Consider the following 21,049-nt stretch of genomic DNA (forward strand, 5'->3'; position numbering starts at 1 on the left):
AGCCGAAGGTACAGCAGTGAGTACTGAAACAATAATGTCACATGGTAGCAGTGCTTTCCCACAGAGCTCACTCTAAAAATATGATTTACTAAAACAATTTGGTGAAACATTTTTACACTCAAAGCTTTAAAATCAATTAAATATACTGTTCGAATTGAGTAAATGCAAGTAAAAAATTAAGTAAATCTCAGTAACTGCATCTGGTACATTAACAAATAAAATTGAGTAGAAATAATTTAACATTTAAACGTTTAAAAAACAATATTTATGAGTAATATTAACTGTTTTTATTAATGAGTAATATTAACTTCTTTTATTTTCTCCAAACCTTTGTAAAATAGTATTCCACACAACCACCAGTACATGACATTGGCCTTTATTGTCAATGAGTAGCTATACAGCAATACAGCACATTTTACACTGTTTTAACATGTATACAATTTTGCCTACATTTAAACTAATTTAACACACATTTTAAAAGTAAAAATGAAACATTTAAACCTTCAGGTAGCCGAATTCAAGTGTAATCAACCACTCTGTTATCCAATGTCCACCGGATAAGCTGGTCCTCGGACTCATGTAGGCCTATATTACGCGCATGAACGCAGTGACAAATCAGAGGCGTTTCAGAGTCAACATGCGGAGAATCCGCTCAAAATGTATGTTCAGAATCAGCGCGAGCTTTCTCAGTTTGTGTAAATCTACTTATGGTTCAGAGTATTTTTTTTTTTCCATATTCATTTCCCACATGTCTAGTACAATTATGTGTTTGTTTTATTAATACAGTATAGGCTACTTTTTTCTTGATATATCCCGAAAGAATGGAAGTGAAATGTGACAACATGCCCCATAGGTGGGGTACATTGTAACATGTGTGGGGCACATTGTAACATGACATATGACAGCTTAAAATGTTATCCGATCTAATAAAAAAAATACACAAAACAAACTAAAATATTTTCCAAATAAAATACAATTAAAAAACTTTTTCATATAAAATAATGGCAGTTTTTAATAATTAAATATAAACTCATTTTTGAGTTTTGACTACGAACACATGAAAACACAGCTATACAACATAGTTCAAAACAAATAAATAATTAGTAATTTCTGGACATTGACTCTCAGTCTTTATTCACCTTTTTCTCACGTTTTCTCAATAAAATTAATAAAAGTATAGAATATAATAGCATATTTCTAATAGGGGCACATTGTAACCCAGTGTTACAACATGCCCCCGCCTGCACAACTGGGATTTAAACCCTGCTAGTGTCTTCTGCTAGTTAGCGAAACATTAAAGGGATACTCCACTTTTTTCGGAAATAAGCTCATTTTACATCTCCCCCAGAGTTAAACAGTTGAGTTTTACCGTTTTAGAATCCATTCAGCCGAACTCCGGGTCTGACGGTACCACTTTTAGCATAGCTTTGCAAAAATGACCAAAGAGTTTAAATATTTTTCCTATTTAAAACTTGACTCTTCTGTAGTTAAACCGTGTACTAAGATCGACGGAAAATGAAAAGTTGCGATTTTCTAAGCCTATATGGCTAGGAACTACTCTCATTCCAGCGTAATAATCAAGGAACTGTGCGGCTGTACCATGAGTGCAGCAGGCGTAATGATATGACGCAGCGCCTGAAAATAGTCCCCAGCTCGGTAACTTCTTCCAACGTGACCGGGACTAAGTTTGTCTAACCTATTAGACCTATTTTCAGGCGCTGCGTCATATCATTACGCCTGCTGCACTCATGGTACAGCCGCACAGTTCCTTGATTATTACGCCGGAATGAGAGTAGTTCCTAGTCATATAGGCTTAGAAAATCGCAACTTTTCATTTTCCGTCGATCTTAGTACACGGTTTAACTACAGAAGAGTCAAGTTTTAAATAGGAAAAATATTTAAACTCTTTGGTCATTTTGAAAGAAATGCTACTGGACTAATCAGAATCAATGATCTGTGCTAAGCTATGCTAAAAGTGGTACCGTCAGACCCGGAGTTCGGCTGAATGGATTCTAAAACGGTAAAACTCAACTGTTTAACTCTGGGGGAGATGTAAAATGAGCATATTTCCGAAAAAAGTGGAGTATCCCTTTAAATAACTATCTCAACTGTTAAATAACATCTTGGAGATTAAAATAATATCAGATTTGTCTTATTTTAAATAAACACAAAAAATAGAGATGAAAAAATAACTTAAGTAAGAAATTTACTTTTGCTATGGTTTAATAAATGTCTATGGATATCTTCCAAAAAAAAAATAAAAAAAATTGGCGGATTTTTTTTTTTTATATATAGTGTTGATATGGCAACTAGTAAATAAACAAAGTTCCGTCATCCAAGCATGTGCGGAAGTATTTAAAACAAGCGTGTTACAACTAACCCCGCGTTAGGTTGTGCCCCGCGCTCCCCTAAATAAGAGATTCGCTGTGCAGTGCGGACAACTTCAGTGTTTATGGCGAGAATTTCAGTGAGAGTGCAGAACGCGGTAAGTAAGTGATGGCTTAAGCGCTACTGACAATCTAAATAATAGTTCGGTTTTCCATGCTTCAGCGGTTACATGATTCACACTGTAAAGTTTAAGGCATTTAAATGAGGGAGTGAATCCGCTAAATTATAGTCCTGTGAGTCATGAAATTGGACGATTTGCAATAGCAACATGAGAACGTGATAACTATAGCAACATTTTGTCGTCTAATAATGTTATGATTTTTGTTACACTTTAGTAATAAGTTGACATACACCTTGCAGAACCTCCAAAATGTTATTTTTATTTATTTATTAATAATAAGGATCATAAAAACTTTTTGTGTTTTTTTTTTTTTTTTTTTTTTTACTGCCCTGAAAAAACTTTTTCACATAGATGTTTAAGTAAAGCCTAGTCCACAAGACAAAATAAAAACACAAAATACAAGAAAAATTACATAAGCTTGATTTTTAATACTGTGTGTCATTACCTGAATGATCACAACTGTTTTTTTGTTTTTGTTTTTGTTTGTTCCCGAACAGTTAAACTGCTCAATGGCCTTCAGTAAAATCCTCCAGCTCCTGCACATTCTTTGCTTTTCCAGCATCTGCTGTGTATTTGACTCTTTACAGTGATTGTATGATTTTGAGATCCATCTTTTCACACTGGTGACAACTGAAAGACTCATACACAACTATTACAAACACTGCAAACATTCAGTGATGCTCAAAAGGGAAACATCCATTAAGAGCCAGGGTGTGTAAATTGTTCTTATTTTGTTTAAGAATTCCTTAATTTAATACTGCCCTTCAGAGGCTAAATAAGATATTAACATACTGTATAAAAGAAAATAAGAAAAATGTACACATCACCATCTTCTTGCTCAAACGTTTACCCCTGGCTCTTAATGCATCGTGTTGCATACTCTTGAGCATTACCTTGCAGATTCTGAATATGTGACCAATCATAATGCAGATATCCACCATTTTTGTCTGACAAACAAACCAAACCAAACCCAAAAGGTGTGTATTGACATCTTTTTGCATTTCTAATGTTCATTCATGTTTAAATCGTGCTATAACTAAAATAGATGATCAGTTCACATGCTGCTTGAACTAATACATTAAAGCGCCACAAAAAAATTACTCAATTTTAAAGCTGAGACTTTATTTTATACCAAAAGGAGCCTGCTCTGTCTTGTCTGTTGGCGCATTGTCAGTATCCTCTTTGCTCCGCAATATATTTTTCACTGTGTGAGAACACTGTGTGGATTGAGAGCAGAATGGCTTGTCGGACGTAGCAACAGTAACTAAGAGGGGCGGGTCTTTGTGAAAGGTCAATTTCAAAATTATTGAAATCTTTGTGGACTCGGCCGGACTCGACTCGGACTCGGATGTGAAGGACTCGGACTCAAGTCCGACTTCGGGCCCATTTGGACCCGGACTTGGACTCGGACTTGATTGGTAAGGACTTGGACTCGACTCGGACTGGACAAAGGTGGACTCGGACCCAACACTAGGTTACAGTTTGACAAGAGTTTACTCTCTCCCAGTACAGTGATATTTTCAGTCAGAGGAACAGAGTTTGAAAAAAAAGTTGTTTTATTAAGATAGGCTATGCGGAGCTAAATATGGATATCAGACAATCCGGTATGACGAGACGTACTGACAGATAGAATAAAAACATGATTGTGATAGCCTATGATTTGTCTGATTTCTTCAAGCAGTCATATTTACCATGTTTACTATTGTAATGGTTAGTCTTTTGCATCACAAATATTTCTGCCTTATACGGTGATCAGAATCCATATCGGATCACAAACAGTAGGCATTCAAACACTTACTAAAATGAGTCTTTAATGCTAATGCTTAATGCTCCAGACTCAGGTAAACTCCTCCTCTGTTCGTAACCAGTCCTCCAGCCCGAGCTGGCCCGCTTTGGACCGAGGTATTCGGCGGGCCACAAACCCTGGCCTTTGACCCCGAGGAAGCCCCGGAAGAGACAGTGGAAACACGACCTGACCTCATACTTTCTGAAAGATCATGTGACACTGACGACTAGAGTAATGATGCTGAATTTCAGCTGTGAAGGACACGAAGGATATGATGACTCCTTCAGAACAGGCCGAATGAAGGATGGAAACGAAGACTGTCTTCCAAGGATCCTTCAACACTTCATGACGTGTCAGACGAGATGTGCAGACTAACTCAAAGACACACACATAGTGTAGCTTTAAGGTCAAATATGTGCAGTGTGTGTAGATGTGCAGTAGGTGGTGGTATACACTAACAGGAGGAATAGACAGAGCCTGTGTTTCTGTTCTCCATCTTCAGTCAGTCCTGCACACAAACACACTATAGAAGAAGTATCTGTAGTTTCATGCTGGTGTTTGTCTGAATCTTCACACACTCTTCACTAACTAACCCTTCAGCTGCTGTTATTCTGGATAACGGATGAATAGGATGCAGTTTAACACTTACATTACCAATAAAAAACAAAAAATCTGTAGTCATTTTTGCTTATGGTTTAACTGAATCATCGAAGGTCCAAAGCAAGTACATTGGTCAATAAAGTGAAGTTCACAACGTAATTTCGGGAGGAGTGAACCCATCTAATCTTTAGATGGAAGAATGAGTGAACTAATTCTTTAAAGGGATACTCCACCGTTTTTCATATTAAACTGTTATTCCCTTAACTAAGACTAGTTGATACCTCTCTCATCTCTGTGCGTGCACTCAATCGCTCTAGCGCGCGGTGACACTCTGATAGCACTTAGCTTAGCCCAGTATATTCAATGGTATCTAACAGCAATGAATTTAGAAGTGACCAAACACATCAACGTTTTCCCTATTTAAAAACAGTTACACGAGTAGTTCCCTTTCAAGGGAACTCCCGTTGCGTCGAAAACTGACGCTATGGGAACGCTTTGCGTGATGACGTCTTGAAGCACATGTAAAATCAGTCCAATGGTGTGGCGGAACGTCAGAGGCGGGTGACGTCACGTACCAGGAAGCTATAAAAGCCGGCCCGAAACAGAAAACGAAAGCTTTCTGAGTCTTCAGTTGCGCTCTGTGTTGAATCTGTCCTTGTTATTTGGTGTTGTCTGTCTATATTATATATATATATATATATTCAGTATGGCGAGCAAGCAGCAGTTTAGAGTGTGTGTCCATCCCTGCCCGCGTTATTTAACGGGAGGTGATACTCACACTCTTTGTGTTGTTTGTTTGGGTGAGGAGCATGCCCAGTCAGCACTCGAGGGTGGTGACTGTGTGCATTGCGTTCGCTCCGATCCCGCTTGGCTCGGTTCACGATCGCGATCCCGCGATCGTGAGCCGATCCCGATCGCGTTCCCCAGGGCTCGGGTCCCGCCGCTGCCGAGGCACGGCGGCAATCACAGACCTGGGGTTCGCAAATGGATCTATCAGTGGATGTTGAGACGGGCTCTGCCTTATCTCAACATCCTTCTGATAGATCCAGTGCCTCTCATCAGGGTGTGGAAGCACGCGCTGCGGTTTCTTCCCCCCAGATGGAGGCACCAATACTGCAATTGTCCAGCTCTGAGGAGTTGGACGTTGTTAGTATTGAAGCTGAGTCTGAGGATTCGCCACCTCAGTCTCACGCTTTTGAGGAATTGCTCGATGTTGTCACGAGAGCAGTTCACAGATTATCTATTGAGTGGCCAGAGGATAGGCAGGACGTTCGTTCGAAAAGTAAGCTCGACGAACGCTTCCTGCCATCTCGTACACAGCCTCAGCGAAGAAGCCTTCCGTTTTTCCCCGATCTCCACACCGAGGTGTCGAAATCGTGGGGAAAACCGGTTTCATACAGAGTGTATGCACCACAAACATCCCACTATTCTTCCATTCACAAATATAAAGAATATGGTTATGGGGAGATGCCGAAGGTGGAGGAGACGCTTGCGAGCTATCTCTCTCCAGCAACGGCATCTTCCCTGAAAGCTCCTTCACTTCCCTCTAAGCCAGTAAAATTCACATCATCTCTGGTTCATAAATCGTATGCAGCCGCTGGTCAAGCTGCAGCGTGTCTGCATACGATGTCTATTATGCAAGCCTATCAGGCAGAATTATTGGGGGATTTAGAGGAGGGCGGGGGAATTGGTCCTGACACAGTGGCTGAACTACGCAGAGCCACAGATCTGTCTCTCAGGGCCACCAAGGAGACCGCTAAATCAATCGGGCGGTCTATGGCAGCCCTGGTGGCCACTGAGAGGCATCTGTGGCTCAATTTGAGCGATATAAAAGAGAAAGAAAAGCACGTTCTCTTAGATGCTCCGGTTTCCACTGTTGGTTTATTTGGTGATGCAGTAAACAGTGCGGTAGCTAAATCTCAGGAAGCTGCTAAACAGGCAGCTGCATTACAAAAACTTCTCCCCCGCCGTTTTTTCATTGAGGCTGCTGAGCGGGAGCAGCCTCACTCCTCTAAAAAGAGCGCGGAACATCGTGCCACTCAAAAACAGAGTGTGTCCTCTCGTGCTCCCCCACAAAAATCTCGGGGACACGGAGGGCGCTCTCAAACCCAGCAGTCTTCGAGGGGTAAAACGGATCTGCGGACCGTTATTACCGCCAAGAAGGCTGCTGGGGAAAAAGTCCTGATGTCTGAGGGCTCAGGACAAATGAGGGTAGTCCCCCCGAAGCAGAGCGGTTAACACCTCTTTTCACGGTGCCCGTCTCTCTTCGGTGCCCTCAGGGGACCGTTCTGCCAACCCTGCCACCTCTGGTGTTACAGGGCGCAGCGGTCTCCGGCGAGCACATATCTCAAGGTCCACCCGGAAACGTAGTGGCCTCGGGATGCCCGACCCCTCTGAGGAGGGTGCTGGAGCAGTCTGTTTGGTCGTTCCCTGCCGGTGCGCCGTTACAGGGCGACGAACCGACTACTCAACAGCAACAAAATCCAGAAACCAGTCTCGAGAGACTGGTACCTCTAGTAGAATCTTTGACAGCGTGGAAGCTACTGTCAAATGTTTCTCATTGGGTCCTGCAGACCGTGGAAAAAGGGTATTAGATACAATTCTATTAACGCCCACCGCGGTTTATGGGGGTCCTGCCCACAGTGGTGGGCCCCGAGCAGGTTCTGGTTATGGAACAGGAAGTAAACACTCTGTTAGAGAAAGGGGCCATAGAATATGTACCCCCCTCCAACAGGGAAACCGGGTTTTACAACCGGTACTTCATAGTTCCAAAAAAGGACGGGGGATTGCGTCCCATTTTAGATCTTCGAGTTCTGTACGAGTACATGCAGCTCAAGTTCAAAATGTTAACCTTGAGACAAATCGTGCCACAGATCAGGTCCGAGGACTGGTTTGTCACGATAGACCTCAAGGACGCATATTTCCATCCGTCCGTGTCATTGGAAGTTCCTGAGGTTTGCTTTCGGGGGCAAAGCATACCAATATCGAGTTCTTCCATTCGGCCTGGCTTTATCACCCCGCACTTTCACCAAATGCGTGGATGCAGCTCTGGCGCCTCTGCGCCTCCGGGGTATTCGCATCACAAACTACATCGACGATTGGTTGATTTTAGCTCAGTCGCATTAGATGGCGGTTCAACATCGAGATGTTGTTCTCGCCCATATGAAAGAGTTGGGGTTACGGCTGAACGCCAAGAAGAGTGTGCTTTCTCCATTTTAGAGGACCACTTTTTTAGGCGTGGTTTGGGATTCAGTGTCGATGCAGGTGCGCCTGTCATCGCCACGCTTCGATTCCATCCTGGCAGCTGTGAGAAGTGTAAAGCTAGGCCAGCTACTCACTGTCAAACAGTTCCAGAGACTGTTGGGTCTCATGGCAGCAGCTTCCAACGGGATACCTTTTGGACTGCTGCACATGAGGCCCCTGCAGTGGTGGCTCAGGACCAGAGGGTTTTTCCCCGAGGGGCAACCCATTTCGCACAATCAAGGTCACGCGGTGATGCCTACGTGCCTTGGTTATGTGGAAGAAACCTTGGTTCCTGTCCCAGGGCCCAGTGCTGGGAGCTCCTTGTCGTCGCAAACTGCTAACGACGGATGCTTCCCTCACGGGTTGGGGAGCGATCCTGAGGGTCGCTCATCTCAAGGTCTGTGGGAAGACCATCATCGTTCCTGGCATTCTATAGCCTAGAGATGTTAGCTGTCTTCCGGGCTCTGAGGAGCTTTATCACAGGTCTCAGGGGACACCATGTGTAGTACATACGGACAACACGTCGGTAGTCGCCTATATCAAGGGGGTTTGCGCTGGCATGCCATATCCTCTTGTGGTCCCAGGGGAAGTTGTTGTCACTCAAGGCAGCCTACATCCCCGGGGTCCAGAATATAGGAGCAGACACTCTGTCGAGACAGGGGCCGAGGCCCGGGGAATGGTGGCTCCACCCCCGAGGTGGTGGAGCTGATATGGGAATTATAAGTGGATCTGTTTGCGTCTCGAGAGACGTCTCACTGTCCACTTTGGTTCTCCTTCACGCATCCAGCTCCTCTGGGACTGGATGCTATGGTACAGACGTGGCCGAGGCTACGTCTGTACGCCTTTCCCCCAGTTGCTCTGCTCCCGGGAGTTCTGGAAAGAGTTCGCAGGGACCGGGTCCATCTACTTCTTATAGCCCCGCGCTGGCCGGGCAGAGTATGGTTTCCCGATCTTGTGTCCCTCCTCGACGGGCATCCTCTGGAGTTACCCGTCAGGAGGGACCTTCTGTCCCAGGCAGAGGGCTCGATATTTCACCCTCGGCCAGAACTGTGGAACCTGTGGGCTTGGCCTCTGAGGGGGCCCAGCTCATAGAGTCAGGTCTCTCAACCGAGGTTGTTGAGACCATTCTACAGTCCAGAGCTCCCTCCACGAGGAAACTTTATGCCCTGAAGTGGAGAGTATTCACTTCTTGGTGTAGTGACCGTCGGTTGGACCCAGTCCACTGCCCAATTGGTACAGTGCTGGAGTTCCTGCAGGAACGGTTCACTGCAGGTCTGACCCCGTCCACTTTAAAGGTCTATGTGGCGGCCATAGGTGCTTACCACAGTCCTTTGGGTGGAATGTCTGTGGGGAAAGACCCCTTGGTATCTCGTTTCCTTCGTGGCACTTGGAGGTCCTCCTCCCTTTCGAAATCGGACCAGGAGGCGAATAATTTGCTTTGCCCTGTTCGGGCGTTAGACGCGTATGTCCACAGAGCTGCCCTGTGGCGTAAAAGAGACTTTTGCTCCCCTAACAAGGGAGGTCCAGTGTCTAAGCAAAGGATGAGCAAGTGGGTGGTTGAGACTATCTCACTGGCTTATGAGGCGGCTGGACAGCCTTCTCCTTTGGCTGTCCGGTCGCTCTCTACTAGGAGTATGGCGGCCTCTAAGGCCCTTATATCAGGAGTATCGTTACAGGACGTCTGTGATGCGGCAGGCTGGTCCTCACCGCACACTTTCGTCAGGTTCTACTCTCTGGATTTAGACTCTACTCCAGGGTCTCATGTTTTGTCTTCTTAGTGCTGCTCACATGATTACACACAGGACAGACATTTGTAGCTATGGAGGCGTTGGTATAGACGTTCCCATAGCGTCAGTTTTCGACGCAACGGGAGTTCCCTTGAAAGGGAACGCCTCGGTTACGACTGTAACCTCGGTTCCCTGAAGAGGGAACGAGCGTTGCGTCGCCTTGCCATATCTCCTTCATGCCTGTCAGCGCGACTTCAGACTTTACGAAGCTTTCGTTTTCTGTTTCGGGCCGGCTTTTATAGCTTCCTGGTACGTGACGTCACCCGCCTCTGACGTTCCGCCACACCATTGGACTGATTTTACATGTGCTTCAAGACGTCATCACGCAAAGCGTTCCCATAGCGTCAGTTTTCGACGCAACGCTCGTTCCCTCTTCAGGGAACCGAGGTTACAGTCGTAACCGAGGCGTTATACGACCAAGTATGGTGACACAAAATAAAACGTGGTGCTTTTTTAAGCGGGTTAAAAAGGATAACTATAATGTATAAATCAAAATCTATTTGGGAGTACTTCGACTCGGCGCAGTAAAAAGTCACGCCTGATCCTCTTCCTCTAAAGGATTCAATTTCATATTCCACAAGTGCTAAATGTTGTGTTTTTCTCACAGCAAAATCTTAGATCAGATCTTTGAAATCAAGCTGTCTTGTTTTGATCTGAGATAGTTCTTTTCTTGGTTAAGCTTACTGAAGGCTCTCTCTCCACTTGCAACGCTCACAGGCAAGTGCAAAATATGCGCAAGCCAATGCACACTTCGCTGAAAATCTGGAGCTACATCTTGTAGATTTTATTCAAAAGCTCAAAATTCAAAAGCTCAAAAGCTAAAAATCACTTAGTGAATAATAAGTTTAACACACCAGCAGCTCCAGAAAGAAACTTGTAAATGATCTAAAACAGCGGCAGGATCATTGAATCTGTGATTTGAACTCGAGAACCAAATAAGTTCTATTCATGAATGAATCATTCAGACTGGTTTTATCAACAGGTTTCTCCTCTTCATTGAAATGGACCGACTCAAATGATTCATTCACGAACTGGACATAATTACAACTTATTTCATAAACTCTACCGGGACAATTAAGCCAGATGTATATGACTAGTAGTAGTACATCGTAAATTTTTATCGATTCCTCACAGAAAGTGGTACCAAGGCTTCGGAAAGCCTGAATATACATCACTGGGCTAGTTTTATTGTGGCTTGGTGATTTTCTGTCTTTTTTGAAGCTCAGTGGCACGGGCACAACCCTATTTAAAATGATACCAAACATTAAAGGGAAACGCATCATATGTGGTATATAGGCATTCTTAGTTTCGGTGTGTCCGATGCTCTTTCTGTGAGATCTTCTCTCCAGATCACATAGTAAGTTTTATTGTTTTGTTGCAGGGGGTTTGATCTCAACTTTTGCCTTAGCAGGAAAACCAGGTTTTACAGGCCTCCCCTGGCCCTTTGGGGCAAATTCTGATGGGCCACTTTTGGACATTTCATGTTTTGTTCTGGACATTTTGGACATTTCATGAGTCGATGATTGACCAGGAGTCAAGTAGTCACCTGAAACAACAGCATTTAGACAGGGTTAGCCTTAAGATGAAAGCACTGCAAAATGCACCTCTGTGACACCTTTAGGTGTGGTGTACTGCGCTGAGTGGATCGGTAGCATCTGGACAAGATGTCTGCGATCCTGTTGATCGGGTTCGCTTCTACCTGTACTCGGTTGTGGTGGCATTCAGTCTGTAGAATGACTTTTTGCACCAAGTCTGTTGTGTTGGTCTGTGTCCTCCTCAGTAGTCTTAACTGACCCTCTGAGAAGTCCTTGGTCACCTCTAAGCAGAAGCTTTGGTTTGCCGGGCAGGTCAGATCTCCACAGGTTAATAAATCACTTCACTGATGACGTTCACTCCATTGCGTACGAAACACCTGGACAACTTCTGAATGATGCTGCAATAATTGCACACTAATTAATTAGTTTTTATTGTAAGATGAGAAGGGAGTTGTTAGATAAACACAAGAACATAAAATAACACATGATGAACTCATGTGCGAGCAGTAAATAAGGTCTCCTTTTCAGAGTCATATATTTAGTGAGCTCATTTGATCACCATAGTCTTCACTTCCACTGCCATATGGTTGTGGAATTTAGACTTTGTCTGGATGAATTAAAGGAAAGGAAGCAAAATAACAATAAAATGTTCAATAAGTATATTTACCATATATGCATAATTAAAATATAAAACATAATTAAATATAGAAATAAAATTGTCTATATTAGTTGTTTTAATTGCAAATCATTAATGCAAACCTAAAGTTTCAATGAGGTCAATTAGAGAATAAGATTTACAGAAACAGAGATTTAAAATCCCTAGTTTAGCTTTTGCAATCATCCTCTGTGCATCTGATGTACAGGCTATAGCCCCACTCGATAATGCAGGTCTGACTGGGAACTGTGTGGTTGATTGATAGAAATGACTGCATTCCAGATCTAAATTTGTATTGTCATTAGTCATATTTTGTGGGTCCTACTAGTTTTCAACAATGCGAATGACTGGACATAATAAACATTTTATAAAAAGAGACCAGTTGCATTGCATTTGAATGTGGAATTTGAATGATTAGAAATTAAATTAATTGATGTGTGACTATAGCCATGCACATGTCCAATGCACATTACAGTGTTTTACATACAGGAAGTTGCCAAGACTTTAACGCTGTAAAATTGTTTGACACAAGCGAGAAGAAATTATGAATGCTTTTGGCCTGGATAGTCCTATGATCTATGCCAGGTAGAGATGTTGTGAGGTTGTAGGTGTGAGGGTGTGTCCTGTATCTTTGTGTATAGGAGATGGGTGGTGTCTATCCTACCATAATCTGTGGTGTATAATTTAGTTCCGGAGCTACACCGGGAGGCCATGGAGCTGCAGTATGAGTGTTATGAGGTGTGAATTGCCCCTTGAATTATCTCCACACCCATCTCCTACATTTCAAGATGTGTGTGTCCTGGCTGATGCAGGCGGGCCCAGACCCTTGTGGACCCTGATTCTGAAAAATGGCAGCCATCAGCCTAAAAGGAAAATGGACAGGGAGAAAAACAGTTTAATCTTGAACCTTTACACAAATTGCAAGAAATTTTATCTTTAAGATGTATGTGACCATCATATGACGGTCATGTGACGACTGACGAGAGCACACACAAACCTTATTCTAATATGGAATTGTATTGGAATGGTAAAGAGTGTTGGTACGTGACAGGAGAGCCTCCACTCAAGGACATTCTGGGAGTCAAGACTATAAAGGAGAAAGGATGCCCTCCCCTCACGGTCACACTCTGCATCCACTCTGTCTGTCTGTAGTACGACTGCTGGCCTTTCCTTGCAAGAAAATAAACCTCATCAAAGATAATTGGGAATGTTTGTCTCTTATTCAGTGATTCAGTGATATACTTTTGTTTGCCACCACACAAGATAGTTGTTACAGATGACTTTCACCTGCGGTTTTGTGCCATCAAGGAAAAATTGTTTTAATTTACAAAGACATGGACCATTATCATGATCATGTTTCAGCAAAGAAAAAGGCCAGATAAACTGAGTGATAATGGTCAGATCTGACTGCTGGTAATAAATAAAGTCCTTCTGAAGTGAAGCGATGCGTTCGTGTAAGAAAAATGTTCATATTTAAAACTTTATCGACTAAGATAACTAGCTTCCGGCAGACGGCCGTACACAAGTCGTCTTATGCCAAAAGAGTAACACTTGATGATGTATGACGTAGGATGTAGGAGTGACACCTCTGTTTGTAGGACAATATTGAGCAGGATATTAATTTTTTTTTTTTTTTTTAATTAAATACAGTTGTTTTTTTATTCAAATAGAAAAATAATTATTAAATACTCAGATTATACCATGCATCGCCATTTAGCCCAAAAATTCAGATTTATTTGGCAATTGGCTATTTCCCAACCCTACCGGCTGAAGTTTTAGCTGAACTTTAGGCTAATGATAGTGTAGTGTTTCTGTAGGTATATTAAGTACGAGTCGAGAGACATGTATTACACTACTTCCAGCTTTATTCTTCTTCACTTTAACAACATCCAGATCCCGCCCAACTTCTCTCACTGCGCACACTAGCGCCCTCCATGTACACTAACAGTTATGAACAGGACACAACATTTCCCCTTTTCTTAAAGGAATTACTCACTTAAACATGGTACCCGCAACCGCTGCAAAGTAACCCTTTAACCACTGTAAAGAATAGTACCTGTTAAACTAAATGTAGCATGAAATTAGATTATTCTTTTCTTAACTATTATAAAATTCAGACCTTGAAGAAAAATGACATTTTCTCACATAACGGAACAGTGTGACATTTTCTCACATAGCAAAACAGTATGTTTTTTTTTTTTTTTTTTTTTTTATTTGTACTGTCCACGAGTTGGTATTTAGCTCTCAAAGTCTTTTAACCACTGAGGTGGGTTTCGGACTCTGGTTGTGCGCCTAGGGCCTGGTTCTGGCCCAACCTGCACGTTCTCAGTTACAGTGAGACCATCTAGTGTAGTCTCATTGTTCTCACTGCTGCCAGCTAGAGCCTCCTTTGAGAAACGCGCCAGCTTTGAGGCATTCCATTTCCGACCATCACTTAGAAGATAAGTACTCTGTCCAACCTTCCTTACAACTGTCAGAGGTTCTGTGTATTTGGATGAACCTTTGTAGACATGTTCCGGTCTCCGGACTCGTACCGTGTCGTTCACTTGGAAGGTGGGGACTTTAGCTCCTCGCTTTCTGTCCGTATACTCCTTACTATTTTGTTGCTTTGTCTTCACAGTTTTTTTTACTTGCTCGTGTGATGTGATTTTGTGTGAGACAGGAATGATGTTCAGTTTTGTGCGCATCTTCCTATTTCTCAACAGCTCAAATGGAGTAGCTCCTGTAGTAGCATGCGGTGTAGCACGGTAAATCTGTAAAAACACCGCCACTGCTTGTTTCCATGGCTTGTGAGCTCTTTCTGCCGACTGGAGACACTCTTTTAATACTCTGTGTTAAATCTCTCAATCGCTCCGTTGGCTCTCGGATAATAAACGCTGGAGCGCAGATGCTTTATCTCCCTCTCTCTCAGGAAATTTGCAAATTCATGGGAAGTAAATTGACATCCGTTGTCAGAGACCAGGTAAGTCGGATTTCCTTCACGACTGAACACTGTAGCTAAAAAACGGGTAATCACCTCTGTTGTGACTGTAGAGGCGAATGCTACTTCTGGCCATTTGCTGTAATAGTCTGTGAGAGTGATGGCATAACGACAGTCCCATGTTGCACGTTCGAAAGGACCGGTTATGTCAATGGCCACCTTCTCCCACGGTCCATCTGGCAGTTTGACGGGTGTAAGTGGTGCAGGTGCAATCTTCGCTGTTTTGTCATTGTATTGGCATGACACACATGAAGCTATCTTACTCTGTACACATTTGTCCATTTGTGGCCACCAATACAGTTCTCGCAGCCTCTGTTTAGTGCGCACCACTCCCTGGTGCCCCTCATGTGCCAGATCTACCACTTTGGATCGCAGTGATGTAGGCACGATCAAACGGTCAGTACCTCTCATGACGAGTACTTTGTCTACCGCCAGTTCGTTTCGTACATTGAAGTATGAAACCAGCTCGTTTGTCACATTCTTTCTACATTTTGGCCAGCCTTTCTCTATTTGCTGTCGCAATTGAGTCAATTCAGGACACGTGTCGCATGCGGCGGTGAACTCTGACAAGGATATGGCATGTAAAGACTCCATGAAAACGGTTGCTACTATGTCCGGTTCCACTTCCGCTTCTCCTGTGGTAGGCAGTGGAAGCCTGGACAGGCAGTCAGCCGTCACGTTCAGCTTCCCAGGGCGGTAAGTAACATCATATGTAAAGCAAAGTAGTCTTGCAGACCACCTCGCAATTCGTAGTCCAGCCCGGCCAGTACCCCTAGATGTGAGCAGAGTAGTAAGTGCTTGATGATCTGTGCGTAACACAAAGTGATGTCCCCACAGATATGTCCTCCACCTTTCTACTGCCCAAACGCATGCCAGTGCTTCTCGTTCCACAGTGGAATATTTCCTTTCCGCCGGAGAAAGTGTTCTGGATGCAAACGCCACGACTCTCTCTGTGTTATCTGACTGAATTTGGCTAAGTACACCCCCTAGGCCATAATCCGAGGCATCTGTAGTTACATATATGGGCAGTTTAGGGTCGTATAATGCTAGGGCAGGGCTACTAACAATCAATCTCTTAATGTTCGTAAAACTATGCTCAGCCTCCACAGTCCAGTTGAACTGCCGTTCTGTAGACTCCCTAAGTAATTGACGTAACGGTTCAACAACAGTCGAAAAATCGGGAATAAATTTACTGTACCATGATGCCAGACCCAAAAAGGATCGCAGGGAGGATGCGTCATGTGGAGCAGGTGCATTGGCCACAGCTTTGATCTGCTCTTGATCTGGGTGAAGCCCTTCTTTGGATATGGTGTGGCCTAGGAACCGCAATGACGTCTGGTTGAGTTTGCACTTCTGCATGTTTAGCTTAAGTCCTGCCTCGTTCAAGGCATGCAGCACCCTCCGTAGGTTGTCATTATGTTGCTGTTGTGTGGTTCCGTAGCAAATCACATCATCCAGATATGCCTGTACTCCTGGTATGCCTGCTAGTATGGTCGTCATCATCTTCTGAAAGGCTGATGGAGCTGAGGCGAGACCAAACGGGACCCGGCAGAAACGGAAAAGTCCATCGTGTGTGATAAATGCAGTCATATCACGGCTGTCTGGATGCAGTAACATTTGATGGTAAGCAGAGGCCAGGTCAATGGTAGAAAAGACTGTGGCTCCTCTCAGTTCAGAGAATAACTCGTCCATGTGTGGTAACGGGTGACAGTCACTGACAATGGCTTTGTTAGGTTCCCTGAGGTCAACGCACATGCGGAGTTTCCCTCCATCTTTTCTCCGAGTCACCACTATTGGAGAGACCCATGGAGATGCGTCAATGCGTTCTATGACTCCCTTTTCCTGTAGGTCTTTAAGCTCATCACTCACGGCCTGCCTCACTGAGAAGGGAAGTCTTCTGAGTTTTTGTTGTATTGGCACAGCCTCTGGTTTGAGTTGAATTTTGTGCACAAATCCCTTTGCACAGCCAATCTCCTGTACTTGGATATCAGGTGCACTCTGTAGTATTGTGCTTGGTACATTAGGTGCCCTCTGTGCATTAGGACAATCTGAGCTGTCAGCTGTCACAACTTTTGTGCCCTCAATACGCATGTGCAATGCTACAACTAGATCAAGCCCTAATAATGCAGTGCCTGACTTTACTACAATGAATGAGCCTGTAGTAGAATGTCCATCATGACTAACTGTGGCATTCATACATCCTTTAACGGATATTTTCTCTCTTGAATATGTGAACAAGTTCACTGTAGGCTCAGAAAGTTCACATGTAGGAAAAAAAGTCTGATAAATGCTCTCTGGAATAATAGAGACAGATGAACCAGTGTCTACTATTAGTTCAATGTCATGACAATGACCATTTGCATTCACTTGCACAGTACAGAGAATTTTATCTTGCACCGTATCAGTCATATAAAGCACAGTCAGTTCATTAATCAATATTTCACGCACCTCCTTTTGTCCAGATCGACACATTTTGGAAAAATGTCCTACTTTTCCACATGTATTGCACATCACTTTAGCAGCAGGGCATGTAGGTTTATTTGCTAGATGGCTGGTGGATCCACAACGGTAACATGAGCGGCGATTAGTTGTATGTGTCACTGATGACGCAGATGTCTTTTGTTCTTTTTGGCGGGCCTTCTTTTGCTGTTTATGTATGGCCCTCACTGACGCAGCGGTAGCCGTCGGGGTAGCGGCATTCGTAGCACTGTCGGAGAGAACGCCCGCATTTCGTAGCCCCTCCTCGATCTGCCGAGCCAGCGAAGTAGCTTTAGCTAGGGTCAGATCGGCTTCTAACAACAGTCTGTCTCGTATGCGTGTATTGGCAACACGCTCTATCAGTTGATCTCGAAGCATTTGTTCCTCCATATCACCAAACTCACACAGTGCAGCCAATTCTCGCAATGAAGCTAGATATTGATTTATCGACTCATCTGGTCGCTGTGCCCTCTGGCGAAATTTGTGACGTTCCGCAATCACGTTTACTTTAGGCACGAAGTGATTTCTAAGTCCATTCACAGCAGTAGCATATGTAGTACCTGTATCTGGTAGTGCATAGAACAATCTTTGTCCCTCGGTGCCAAGTGCATGGAGAAGAACAGCACGCTTTCTTGCCTCGGGCCACTTCTCCCCGTCGGCATCGATTACTAACATATAGTTCTCGAACATTTTCAGCCATGTAGGGAAGGGAATAGCAGGTTCGCCTGGGCAAGGCATGAACGGTGTAGGTAAAGGCACGTTAATAGCCATCCTCGTCGCCAAAAATGTAGTGTTTCTGTAGGTATATTAAGTACGAGCCGAGAGACATGTATTACACTACTTCCAGCTTTATTCTTCTTCACTTTAACAACATCCAGATCCCGCCCAACTTCTCTCACTGCGCACACTAGCGCCCTCCGTGTACACTAACAGTTATGAACAGGACACAACAGATAGCTACATTATTATCACTGTTAAATTGTTATTTAACAAATAATAATTCAGTTTGTTGCGTGTTGTTCACATGTCCCACCCAAATTAGGGCCATGCTCACGTGTGGACCCGAATCGGAGCAACGTCTGTGTCTGTTTTCAGACCTTCCCGCTTAGCTCTCTCCAGCGCTGTTCAGCGTTTCTAATATTAACGCGGATCCCAAAGCTCTTGCCCAGACATAACCCTTTATTTTCCAGTGTTTTCTTCTGAGCTTTTCTCTTTTGTATTGTGTCTCATTTCTGCAGTCTTTCTTCAGTTCAAATCTCCCTCTTGATCGTTCTCTCTCCTCCACCGTCATACGCCACCTAATGCAGATTGGCTACACATTTGTTGTTGTGTCGGTCAGACTTCCAAACAACATATTTCAAAAACGACTATGATCTGTTTTAAAGCAAAGTATAGAGTGTATTTTATATAAACATACATACATAGGGCCTTCATACAGCCTACTACCGGTCAAAAGTTTTAGATCGGTAAGATTTTTAATGTTTTTAAAAGAAGTATCTTCTGCTCACCAAGGCTGCATTTATTTGATTAAAAATACAAACAAAAACAGTAATATTGTGAAATATTATTACAATTTAAAACCGCTGTTCTCTATGTGGATATACAGTGAAGTGTAATTTATTCCTGTGATCAAAGCTGAATGTTCAGCATCATTACTCCAGTCTTCAGTGTCCACATGATCCTTCACAAATCACTCTAATATGAGGATTTGATGATCAAGAAACATTTATGATTATTATCAATGTTGAAAACAGTTTTTTATATTTTTTAATTCATGATGCTATGATGAATAGAAAGTTCAAAAGAACAGCATTTATCTGAAATGGAAAGCTTTTGTAATATTAAACACTACCCTTCAAAAGTTTGGGGTCAGTAAGAATTTTTATTTTATTTTTGGGGGAAAGAAATAAAATAAATCAATACTTTTATTCATCAAGGATGAGTTAAACTGATCAAAAGTTACAGTAAAGACATTTATAATGTTAGAAAATATTCTAAAATGTTCTTTTGAACTTTCTACTCATCAAAGAATTTTGAAAAAAAAAAAAAGTACACAACTGTTTTCAACATTGAAAATAATTTTTTGAGCATAAAATCAGCATATTAGAATGATTTGTGAAGGATCATGTGACACTGAAGACTGGAGTAATGATGCTGAACATTCATTTCTTTTAAAAACATAAAAAATCTTACCGATCTAAAACCTTTGACCAGTAGTTATATATACAGTACAGGCCAAAAGTCTGGACACATTACTATTTTTAATGTTTTTGAAAGAAGTTTCTTCTGCTCATCAAGCCTGCATTTATTTGATCAAAAATACAGAAAAAAATGTAATATTGTGATATATTATTACAATTTAAAATAATTGGTTTTCAATTTATTATTCTTTAAATTATCATTTATTTCGGTGATGCAAAGCTGAATTTTCAGGATCATTACTCCAGTCTATCACATGATTCTTTAGAAATCATTCTAATATGATGATTCATTATCAAAGTTGGAAACAGTTCTGCTGCTTAATATCTTTTCATAACCTGTGATACTTTTTTAGGATACTTTGATGAACAAAAAAAAAAAAAAAAAAAAAAAAATGAAAAAAAAGAAGCAAATGTTTATTTTTTATTTAAATAAATCAATAATTTTATTCAGCAAGGATGTGTTAAATTGATAAAAAGTGATAATAAAGAAGATTTATATAAAAAAATGTTTTTTTTATTTTGAATAAATGCAATTCTTTTTAACCTTTTATTCATCAAATATATTAGGCAGCAGAACTGTTTCCAACACTCATAATAAATCAGAACATTAGAGTGATTTCTAAAGGATCATGTGATAGACTGGATGTCACATGTGACACTGAAGACTGGAGTAATGATCCTGAAAATTCAGCTTTGCATCACCGAAATAAATGATCATTTAAAGTACAATAAATTGAAAACCAATTATTTTAAATTGTAATAATATATCACAATATTACATATTTTTCTGTATTTTTGATCAAATAAATGCAGGCTTGATGAGCAGAAGAAACTTCTTTCAAAAACATTAAAAATAGTAATGTGTCCAAAATTTTGGCCTGTATTTTAAGGGTTAAATTCAACAAATAAGGAATAGTCGAAAAACTTTCTTTCTTTCTTTCAAAATTCCTTTGGGGGAAAACTGCCCTCTAAAACTCCATGCACAAATGAGGGGTTTCCATTTAGTTAGGGAAAATAATCATTTCGCAAGAGATTAGTTTCAGATTTGGGATTGAATGTAGTGCCCAAACTGGCCAACCCACACACTGTGGGATTGTATTGGATATAATCTAAATCAAACTATTGTGTATAGCAGGGGTGGGGAACGTTGATCCTGGAGGGCCGCTGTCCTGCAGAGTTTAGCTCCAACCCTGAATAAAACATTCGGCTGCCTGCAACTTCAGTAATCCTGAAGACATTGATTAGCTTCAGGTGTGTTTGATTAGGGTTGGAGCT

At 42.3% G+C, this 21,049-nt stretch overlaps 1 long non-coding RNA gene across 1 annotated transcript; it reads left to right on the forward strand.

Annotated features, from left to right (window-relative positions):
* The first annotated feature begins 1,432 nt into the window (after positions 1-1,432).
* LOC309477063 lies at positions 1,433-2,099 on the forward strand. The gene is made up of 2 exons (XR_014198514.1): positions 1,433-1,522; positions 1,766-2,099. It is a non-coding gene; the product is annotated as an uncharacterized lncRNA (long non-coding RNA).
* Positions 2,100-21,049: the final 18,950 nt, after the last annotated feature.

This window comes from Leuciscus leuciscus (genome assembly GCF_965113295.1).
Source record: "Leuciscus leuciscus genome assembly, chromosome: 16".
In the NCBI taxonomy this organism is placed as follows: Eukaryota; Metazoa; Chordata; class Actinopteri; order Cypriniformes; family Leuciscidae; genus Leuciscus; species Leuciscus leuciscus.